This window comes from Rutidosis leptorrhynchoides, chromosome 2 (genome assembly GCF_046630445.1).
Source record: "Rutidosis leptorrhynchoides isolate AG116_Rl617_1_P2 chromosome 2, CSIRO_AGI_Rlap_v1, whole genome shotgun sequence".
In the NCBI taxonomy this organism is placed as follows: domain Eukaryota; kingdom Viridiplantae; phylum Streptophyta; class Magnoliopsida; order Asterales; family Asteraceae; genus Rutidosis; species Rutidosis leptorrhynchoides.
Window position 1 is genome coordinate 634031993 of NC_092334.1, and position 12080 is coordinate 634044072.

The 12080-nt window shown below is 33.3% G+C and overlaps 1 long non-coding RNA gene across 1 annotated transcript; it reads right to left on the reverse strand.

The window, feature by feature from the left end:
• Positions 1-7887: 7887 nt before the first annotated feature.
• On the reverse strand, positions 7888-12037 carry LOC139893649 (uncharacterized). The gene is made up of 5 exons (XR_011774644.1): positions 11946-12037; positions 11194-11240; positions 10989-11087; positions 8918-8985; positions 7888-8258 (listed from the first exon to the last, which is right to left on the reverse strand). It is a non-coding gene; the product is annotated as an uncharacterized lncRNA (long non-coding RNA).
• Between the last annotated feature and the right edge of the window lie 43 nt (positions 12038-12080).

Consider the following 12080-nt stretch of genomic DNA (forward strand, 5'->3'; position numbering starts at 1 on the left):
TCGATTTAAAACCACACATTCAAACACAAAATCGATGATATCTGACAAATGGAATTGAATTGTTATACCTCGCTAGTGGCGCTGGATTCACAAGAGAAATATGTATATGTAAATCACGATCAAAAACTCGTTCCTCAAATTTGAAAATCTGGGTAAAATTTGCTCCAAAAACACACAAGTTTTTTGAGCCGTCTGACCATCTAGGATTTATATACCCTCAGACACACTCAGTCGAGTGTGTGACTCACTCGGCCGTGAGTGTGACTCACTCGGACGAGTGTGTTTCCAACACATCTCATTTTCTTTAGCACACAGTCGGTCGTGTGTGGGTATTCACACGCTCGTGTGTGTATACTCACTCGGCTGACTGTCTCTTAAATTCAAAAACTTAAAACTTTTTCGATTTCAACTTTCACAATCCTTATCACGTCCACTCCCCTGGGACTGATCTCACCAGTATAATTTAATCACGCTTTGTTCCATTAATCTTCACACAACTAACTTTCAGGTTTTACTTAATGAGGTTCCTTACACAGTGAACACTTTGAGAACTCAGTTGTCAAGCTATGGAACCGTAACTAAATGCAAATTAACTATGATGTAAATATTTTTGGATTTTTCATATATAAACATGCAAAGCTAAAAAGCAAAATATTGTACAAGATCCAGTGTGTCACGATAAACAATATAATATCAAGCATATTCAATAAAGCTTCAACAATAAGTGTATGTGATTCTTCACATGTAACTTTTAACATCTAATTCATTAACCATTAAGATAATCAGGAATTAAACGTTATCACTATAAGAACATATATTATCATTTATCAAGAACAACACCAATTATAACATAACACATGTTTTTGTGAGTTGATTTATTACATTGATTCAATCTTTTGATTCAGGGATCAGAACTGAACTATTTTGACATGTTGTTTCAGAATTGATTCAATTTAATATTCAGCAAAGCATATACAGGACAACTTTCAAATATATCAATTGACATTCACCAACCTTCATCCAAGACTTCGATGATCACGTTCAATTAATTACATTAACATTTTCCAATGTTAGATTATGATCAACGACTTAGTCCTCATTTGAGATCGCACGATTTATTAGGTAGTCAATTGAGCACAAATCTATTGACGATGTCCGTTATCACATTAATGTACTTTCGATTTGATTGAACAGAACCATCTCACGATATTTCTAGCAACCCTGTCAGCCATGGGCTTCTACCTTAAACTTACACATTTCGTTTCAGATAATATTGCTAGTCTCAAATTTATTGCATACTTTGACCAGACGCATACCGGTCACTATAAACCCCATACTTGAACGAAAATCGTATAATGTATAATGGATGGGATGGTAGTGATATATTTGAGTGATGGAATGATACGCTAAGATATCTTTCAGAAGATGTCCCTCTAAGTCAATAGGTGCAACCCCATACCACAGACCAAAGACGTAAAGTCCAAGAGATAGCGTTGTGGACTGAATGAATGATTTGAGTTTTCTATATCTGATGATCTGACTTTTATCTCCCCTCGGATGTAGATAACCAAATCTTTCATATAGTTTCCTGATTGAAACTTCTGCTATCTCAGACTTAGATAACTTGGAATCCTTCAAAGTCGTTCAATTCTCGATCAATGATCCTTTGTGTTGTAACGTAGTGCATCATCTTTATATACAAAATGAATAATCATACATAAGATAATATATCATATAATAATATTTTTTTTTTTTTTTGGATTTTCTGATGTTGCACTTTTCTCACTGCTATAATACAAAGCATAAAAATAAAATAAAAATATAATATCTACAATATGACATATGACATGATGATGCACCACTGTCTTTGACTTTAGTTGTATCTTCACGGAAAACCAATCTTCTGATGTTGAAATCTGTAACCCGATGATGTTACGTATTCAAATAATTCAATGTTTGTGATACAAGATTGCACTTCTCAACTCATTCATTGAGAGAACATCCCACTTTGGATACCAGACATGTATGATGTAGACTTTCGGTCCAAGAATTAAAGGTAAATAGAAACAATTATGCATTCTAAACCAAGTATGCTCACCTTGGGGACATACAAAATTATCCTTCGCTACCGAGTATAAATCGTAGTAAGGGAGACCTCAACCGTCTGTTGAATTTCTGAACAATCATTTCTCAGTACATAGTCGGTGATAATTAGGTAACTACCCTTAACCGCTGTAAACCTTTCCATGATTTTCTTATCATGATATTTACGCATTCTTAGTGTGATCATCTCTATCTAGAATTAGGCCAGTAAAGTCTAGTAATACATTATCAATCATCATATACTACTTATTTACCAGTAACATGTCAGTTCAGTATTGCAATCACTTCCCCACAGATATAATAAGCAACTCTTTTTCAAGATTTTCAGCTTTTTTTATGGATTTTCTATTTTTTCAACTTTTATTTGATTTTCTGCTTTTCTGTTTTTTATGTTTTTTATGTTTTCTCTATACAAAAGCAAACAAATTTATCAGACCTAGCTCTGATACCACTTTGTTGGAGCCGATTGGATCTTCGGATCGATGTTCTAGCAAATTCGTGACGTTCGGGTGTCGATTTAGTCGAACCAATCAAGAATGATTGATTAGATCGAAGTCTAAAGTCGTTACTTCGACTTGGTGGATTTTTGGGACTGTTGTGATTGGAGAGAAACATCCAGAGAACTTGAAAGTGGCGATTAGATGATTAGACACAAATGAGAAACCTTAATCTCTATTTATACTCTTTTGGGCTTCGGTCATTCGTCAGGCCCGTCTTGTGTGATTGATCCGAACTTGGACCTTTATGCACCAACAGAACTTCTCTAATGATAACCCTAGAAGTTGTTTCTAAAAAATTCCTGCAACTATATCCTCAATCTTATAAAAACTATCATTAGAAAACTATATATTTATTAGGTAGTTATTTTATAAGTAGATAACTATAATTTTTTATTTTTTTTTTTTTTTTTTTTTTGGACATCACTTTTGGATCATCCAGGGGGACTTAAACACTAAGCGAAAGGTGACATATGTAGATGATTCAAGGTAGGGATAACATTGAGTGCAATGTTGCAGCCCAACATAATCGAACTCATGACCTCTTGCTAAGAGAGGCAGACTACTGCCAGCTAAACTACAACTCAATATTATAATGTTATAAGGATAATTGTTTTGAATAGCTATCAAAAGTAAGGTGATAATAATATACCTTTTATTAGTTTATTTATATGTAGTATTTACCAATACCTTTTATTAGTTTATTTATATTTATATGGAGTATTTACCAATTCGAAGATACGAAAATAACACCGTTATAAGCGGCGAGTTTAAGGCCATGAATTACATTCATGCGAGGTGGGTTTGTGACTTTGTTCTATTAATAAATGGGGGAAAAAAATCAGAATTTTGAAAATTGAAGAAGAAAAAAATATTGAAAGGAAAAGGATGAAAATGACGTAGTTCTTTAATGACCATTTACAATAACTATTTCTTTTCGTAATTATTTGCAAAAAGTCCAAAATGTTTTGAATTTTATACCAAGGTGAATTTTCAACACTAATCACAGTTCCTTTCTATTAAAAACTAATTTATAAACCCGCGATTTCGCGGAATTACACATAAAACCTCGTAAAATAAGTCTAAATGATGGAACGAAACATGTCAAGTATATTAATATTGGTTTCTTATGTACGTGAACATGTCGTTCTTAGTATTTCAATATTAGTAATTTGACATGGCGTGTTTCTATAGTTTTCCTCTCATTTTGTAATACATGTGCAACAAAAAACAAATAGCCGGTTTGAAACCTTTAATGTGATAAGTTGGGGGTGGTTATTTTAACTCATTTATATACAAATGAATGAGTTATGCTTACCCGGAAATTGAGTGATAGTTGTAATTACAGAAAAAGAAACTTAGCAAAAGAGGAACAGTTCAAGCAGCCAAATTTTGGTTTGTATAGTGTGCGACGTCAAAAAACCAGTAGGTAAACCTTGCCTTGTTTTGACCTATTTCATCTAACCCATTATTTAAGCCATACCAGTAGCTCATTTTGACATCTATAGTAACTAATGTACAAGTTAATAAATACAAATGAATGAGTTATGCTTATCGGAAATTGAGTTATAGTTCTAATTACACAAAAAAAGAAACTTGGCAAAAGAGGAAACTATATATTTTCAATAACTAAATCAAAACATTTATAGATTTTCAATAATACACACAACAACAACAACAACAATACCCAATCCCGCGCCTGCGAGGTATGGGGGAGGTAAGGTGTAGACAATCCTTCCTCTACCCTAAACTAGAAGAGAAGTCGTTTCTGTTACCACGAGTCGAGAGAATTCTCCACCCACGGTAAAGGAAATTCATCCCCCTCTCTACTCCAGGGTAGAGAGATTGCTTCCGTGAGGACCTCCGGCTAAAAAAAAGACTCTTTTTTTTTTTTTTTAAACTAGAAAATAGAAATTAAAAAATAAATTAAAACATACAAAGATAAATAAAAAATAATAATAATAATAATAATAATAATAATAATAATAATAATAATAATAAAATATAGGGGGGACGCCATGAAAATGGTAGAAGGCCTGCGTTCGGACGCCTGTGGGAAACACAGAGTATTTCCCGATAGAAGTAGGGTTGCACCAGGGATCGGCCCTTAGTCCTTTCCTTTTTGCTTTGATCCTCGACGAGCTGTATCGAGGAATACAGTTTCGATCAATATGGAAGTGTTTAAATATATTGTAGTAATTAAACTCGAGACTTAACACTTGAAAATGTTATCAATGGCTGAAAAGAAGCTACTTATATTTCTTTCTTTAATCAAAGGCCAAGTAAATTACAAAATCTTGGTGCTTCAATTTTTTCAAAAGGAATTACTATAAGCAATATACATGATGCAATATGCACCGATCTTACACTCCTAAAAACTACAGTCCCCATCTTGCTCACTTGGCCCCAAACATTCATGTAACAAATCAATAATCTATAATATGTTTGAAATTGGCATGTGAACTCAATTACAAAAATCGACTTACCTACTAATATTGAACAATATTCAAAATTTTGATGCCTCCTCTTCATATTCATCTCCCCATAGCTGTTTTCTAGCAACCACAACTCTTTCTTCATTTGCAGAAACTGCATCAGTTTTTGGTTCTATGGATAGTGAATACGCATCACATCTTAAAGCAGAAAAGACTTTTCTTATGTTATCAACGTCATAAGACTTATCTCTAATGATGAAAAATCCTTGTGGTCTTAGCATACGATCCATCGAAAACAGTAAATCTTCAACGCTGCCACCACAATCCTCGATTTCTGAAAAACCCTTCAAGCATGAAGTACGTCTTGCGTGCGTGGATATGTTAAAAAGATTCACACCTGCATGATTTACATTCATTATACGTTTTATTAACCAGCGGGAATCTTCAGCATGTATACAAAAATGACAATAATCGAATTAATAACTCGAGAAGTGGCTTGATTTTCCAAAACCACAACTCAAAAGTCCTAATGGGTCAGACTGAGTCATCTCGACCCATTAGGACTACTACAAAAATTACCCATTTTGAGTACTACAAAAATGACCCATTCTTTAAGATTTCATGTGCAGAAATTTTCATGGACTGCCTCTATTTCTTTTTCTTGCTTCTGGATGTTGAATGATAATGGTTGCAGCATGCTAATTCGATATAATTGTACTTCCATAGCAAAAAATACCCTCACTTGGACCTTTCATTCTTCATCACTAACTGTCAAAAGGTTGAGTGGGGTGACCACGTCTTTGGCAGGACACATACATTTATTTAATCGAATTTGAACCTTTATATTTTTTTAGATTTTAGAATCACCAATAGAAAACTCGAGTTACTTGTATCATTGAGAAGATTGTTTCAGATATTGATTAAGAACGCGATATGAACATACCTTAATGCGGAATAAAAGGATCGATGGCTAAATAGAAAAGATAGATATTAAACCTTCTCGGTTTAAATAGGACACAACCTTCTCGGTTGAACAAAAAGACCTTCGCGGCTTTTTTTTTTTATTCCACGTAACTTTTTATCATAAAACAAAAACTAAACTTTACAATTAAAACCGAAGGCCTTTTATAGCCTCAACCAACTATCCGGCTAAAACAAAATAACAAACTAATTTTTTGATAAACTTCAAGCTAAACAAATTAAAATTACTTATAGATAAACAATAAAACCAATAAAATAGGAAAACTAGTTGGACACCAATTCTAATTCATACTCCGTATTTCTTTTGCACCATGTCAATCCGGCTCCCTGGTCCATCTTTTCAAACTTGGCCCACTCCTTGAAACACAATCATTGATTGAGCCCATGAAATATCCATCACCGTCTTCACGTATATCTGTATCATCCTCCCCTTCTTCAAGAAGACTCGTCCTCGAGTCTAGATCATCGTCACCTTCACCAACATACGGGAACAATTCCCCAACATTAAAATTGGCCGAAATATTGTAATGATCCAGGACTTCGATTTTGTATGTGTTAATTTTTTTCAACACACAAAAAAGATCAACCGTCTCATCTTCACTCTCATGATCGATTGACATTTTTAACCCGTCCTCTTGTGACTCGTCTTCCTCTTCCTCACCGCCGGTATCATAAATAGGGACAGTATCTTCAACCACACAAAGATCAGAAACGTACTCCATGTTAAAAAATTGATCAACCGAATTAACAAAGTCATCTGGTTGAAGCTTTCTTGAAAATTCAAGATTTTCAAGCTTCATCTCTATATTACGCAAGAGATGTTGCATGTCTTCCAAATCTTGAATCTTGCGATTCAATCTCTCGAACTCAGCTTGTTTAGCCATGCCTGAAATCTGATACCACATAATACGGAATGAAAGAATCTTCTCGGTTTAAATAGGACACAACCTTCTCGGTTGAACAAAAAGACCTTCGCGGCTTTTTTTTTTTATTCCACGTAACTTTTTATCATAAAACAAAAACGAAACTTTACAATTAAAACCGAAGGCCTTTTATAGCCTCAACCAACTATCCAGGTAAAACAAAATAACAAACTAATTTTTTGATAAACTTCAAGCTAAACAAATTAAAATTATTTATAGATAAACAATAAAACCAATAAAATAGGAAAACTAGTTGGACACCAATTCTAATTCATACTCCGTATTTCTTTTGCACCATGTCAATCCGACTCCCTGGTCCATCTTTTCAAACTTGGCCCACTCCTTGAAACACAATCATTGATTGGGCCCATGAAATATCCATCACCATCTTCACGTATATCTGCATCATCCTCCCCTTCTTCAAGAAGACTCGTCCTCGAGTCTAGATCATCGTCACCTTCACCAACATACGGGAACAATTCCCCAACATTAAAATTGGCCGAAATATTGTAATGATCCAGGACTTCAATTTTGTATGTGTTAATTTTTTTTCAACACACAAAAAAGATCAACCGTCTCATCTTCACTCTCATGATCGATTGACATTTTTAACCCGTCCTCTTGTGACTCGTCTTCCTCTTCCTCACCGCCGGTATCATAAATAGGGACAGTATCTTCAACCACACAAAGATCAGAAACGTACTCCATGTCAAAAAATTGATCAACCGAATTAACAAAGTCATTTGGTTGAAGCTTTCTTGAAAATTCAAGATTTTCAAGCTCCATCTCTATATTACGCAAGAGATGTTGCATGTCTTCCAAATCTTGAATCTTGCGATTCAATCTCTCGAACTCATCTTGTTTAGCCATGCCTGAAATCTGATACCACATAATGCGGAATGAAAGAATCTTCTCGGTTTAAATAGGACACAACCTTCTCGGTTGAACAAAAAGACCTTCGCGGCTTTTTTTTTTATTCCACGTAACTTTTTATCATAAAACAAAAACTAAACTTTACAATTAAAACCGAAGGCCTTTTATAGCCTCAACCAACTATCCGGCTAAAACAAAATAACAAACTAATTTTTTGATAAACTTCAAGCTAAACAAATTAAAATTATTTATAGATAAACAATAAAACCAATAAAATAGGAAAACTAGTTGGACACCAATTCTAATTCATACTCCGTATTTCTTTTGCACCATGTCAATCCGGCTCCCTGGTCCATCTTTTCAAACTTGGCCCACTCCTTGAAACACAATCAATGATTGGGCCCATGAAATATCCATCACCATCTTCACGTATATCTGCATCATACCTGTATCATTGAGCATATTCTTTCAACTTTTCCCTGAAGTATTCGACGATGTTAGACAAATAAAAGGAGAATTACAATCTTCAAACACAAATATTTTATAACATGAATATTCGGTACATAAATTGTGTAGTAGTGTAAGACATGTCACTAAAGTATGGCAGATATCCTCAGAATATGAATGTTAATATTATTAATATAAGAAAGATATGAAACACGGATATTCATTACATAACTTATTATATCGGTTGAGCTCATTGCGAGTTTAATTGCTATTATTAGTTTAAACATTAGACATGTTCTAACCCAAAGACATGTTGATATCTATCGAAATATCATGCTTGCCCCCATCAGTGCATCTTCCATTCACAGAAGAAAAGTAGCAGTTTATTAAACAAAAGTATCATGAGAACAAATTGTGGTTGTTGAACAAACTATAGTTAGTTTCAGAACTTGTTGAGCAATAACTTGTTAATAACTTTTATGCATATGACTGATGGTGATAATAGGAATATTTCTAAACCTAATGTAGACATAAAATATTTCATATGACTGATAACACAAACTAATTCACTAATGCAAAGTTAAAAAGTTAAGCGAAAATAAGTCCAATAGCTGGTCTTATGACTTATATGCGATCGATAAAGCAAGCATATGCCTACCTGCAACGGGTTAAGATAGTTCACGCGGTAAAGATGATCACCCGACAAAAATAGTATGTCTTCGAAATCTACAAATCATAAATCAGATATTAATGAAACACTAACTATACAAATCACCAAATATAGTATGAAACTGAATGATAAAGATCTTACAAATTAAGAACCACGACAACAATTTATTTAACCCGCCCTAATTAATCGAACAAAAATAATAGGTATTGATGAAATTCAATCGCAAAATTCAATGAACAATCACAAAACAATACAATTCCGACTCAATCAGTTGATCAGGACCACTTGTAAAATAATCATGAACAATCACAAAACCCTAATCTTGAAAGAAAATCACATTTTCAAAATAATATAACTATACCGTAAAAGTTAATACATGAAATTGGATTGGGCTGAATGATTAGAACTTAGAAGAAAAGAAATTAGGGTATTGACACTGAAGAACCCTAATTTAGCATAGGCATTGTTGATTTGGATAGTTGATAGTCAATAATGGATTGTAGATTGGGCGATTTCGCAATTGATTTGTAGATAGAACGAAGAACCCTAATTTAGTGATGGTGGTGATGTTTTGGATCTCAGATTGTGAATAGGGATTTTAGAAAAGCTATCGTAATTTGATTTTGAAGGGGTATTGTGGTCACTGGACAATTCGAAGAGAGACAATTGTTAAGTGATCAATGATCTAATGCTTAATATTGAAAGTTTCTCTTTAATCCAATGGTCACTTTTTCTTCATTTAAAGTTTTTTTAAAATTGATTAGCAAAAGTTGACTTTGTTATTATATATAACTAGTTTATAACCAGCAAATTTGCGAGATTTTACAAACAAAATTATGCTATAAGTTTATTTGAAATGAAACACATGTTATACGTTTGTGTAGAATATAGGTTTTCAATTACATGTTAGGTTGTGCTTGGGTTCATGATCTCCATCTCTATCTCCATCTCCATACTCATTAAAATCTCCATCTCCATACTCATTAAAGCATGAATCTCTAAAGAAAATATATCCTCCCACCTAAGCCTATTTCAAGTATCTTTCACCAACATATTATAACCTTAACATGTAACCACTTAAAATCAAAACAAACAATATTTAGCCAATTAGTATAAGAAATAAAGTGCGAAAAGACAAAAATAACCATCCGAATGAAAGACTAACGCTATTCTGAGTGCTTCAGATAAACGTGTCACACTTATAGAAAAGTAACAATCGGAGCTTGTAGCTGGAGCTGGAGCTTATTTTGAAGCTAGAAGTTGAAGCTTATTGTGTTTTATAAGTGTTTGGTAAGTAGTTGAAGTTGAAGCTTATATTTGTGAAATGACTTAAAAGGACCCATATATGAAATGTAAACTAATATAATAAAGGGTATATTAGTAAATTTTCTCTCATAATCACTTTTTTTTTTCAAAAGCTAGTTTCAAGAGCTTCTTTTTGTAGAGCTTCTTTTTTCTATAAGCTCTACTTTTTTGTTTTGTCAAACAAAGCTTATGACTTGTAGCTTATTAAAATTATAAACTCAAGCTCCAATAAGTTTCCATAAGCTCCCATAAGCTCGTCGGCCAAACACACCATCAATTATATCACTACATCTATTTATGTGGCCCAATAACAAGATCTGGATCACACATATAGATACAAATGAAACATAGATGTAATCTGCTATTCCTAAATTAATAAAAATACACAAAGCATTTAAACAATTAATGATATGATTATAGCAACTTTAAGCATCAAATGACATAGTAAACAAAAAATGAATTACAGCTTGTGAAAAAGATGAAACCTGTGAGCAAATGAGAATGAAACAAAACAAAATGCAATTTGATGCAAATAGCATGTTTGTCGGTAAATGTTTTGCATAGTAACAATTCTAATTTGTAAAATGTACCTATTGTGTTTGTTGATGATAAACTTAAATATACATATGATATAATCAAACATCGATTTGATGCAAGTAAAAATCATCTAACTTATATTATTAGAAGAAACAACAAAAATTGGAAAAAGAAACTCAATTGCTTAGAACAAATTAGAAAAAAAATCAACAAATACCTGTCATTTTCAGCCATCAACTTATGACCTCGAATTAAGAAACTTCTAATCACTGGCCCGTTTTACCAGCTGACCAGTTTGCAAAGTTGATGTAAACCTCTGTGCATTTGACACGTTATCGGAAAAATTAAAACCTTTAAAAAAGAAGATAGTTATTTCCTAGGGAGAAGGTTAAAGCGAATAGAGACCCTGAAATATAAGATACCTTCTAGCGGGAAAATTTCACTTCAATCCAAAAAGTTGGAAGCGCACCTAAAAAAAACCATAACTAAACAATTAAACCCCTATTAATCAAGCAGAAAAATCTGTAGAAATCTGATGTAATCCACCACAATAAAATAAACTGAATATCAACCAAATAGAACATTAACAAATCAAGCAAAGCTACACGTGAAAAACACAGCACACAGCTGTTTTCCTTCTTGCTAATATGACGTATTGTTATTTTAAGATTTGCATCTTTTCTGACTCCGAAGTGCACTTTTAGTTATCAAACTTGATCTTCTTAGGGGAAGATACTTCACTCCCCACTTGTTTATCATATTGAACAATGTTAGTAGTGGCCCAACTCACAAAAACCAAAAAGTACAAATATATAACCTCGTCCCCGAATTGGTTTATATTCACTCACAAAATACAATGTGCAATTTAAGCACTTCATAAGAATGAGGATAACATGTTGACCTCCTACGGAGCAGGAAAATAATAAAATAAAGCAAAGAAAAAAATAGTCAAATTAAGGCATTTACAATCCATCCATATTACATATATTTAAAAAAAATATAATACAACTCTTCTACGGTATTTGTAGATAGTGAAATAGAGTTCTAGGTAGTTTTAATATACAGGCGTTCTTTAACATCATATTCATATAAGATAATCAAGTACTACAAGTTACATGCATTCCAGCAAGAACTTCAAGGAAATCAAACTCTCGAGTATGATTCAGAAACTTACAGTTAGAGATGAACACGCTCTGCAGGGATGATCTGTACTTGCAACAAATGCTCAAACAAAAGGTACTTGTGCATGGTTTCAGCAACAATCTTACCCGGTGGTTTACTCGCTGCGTTGGGGCCAATGTGCCTGCTT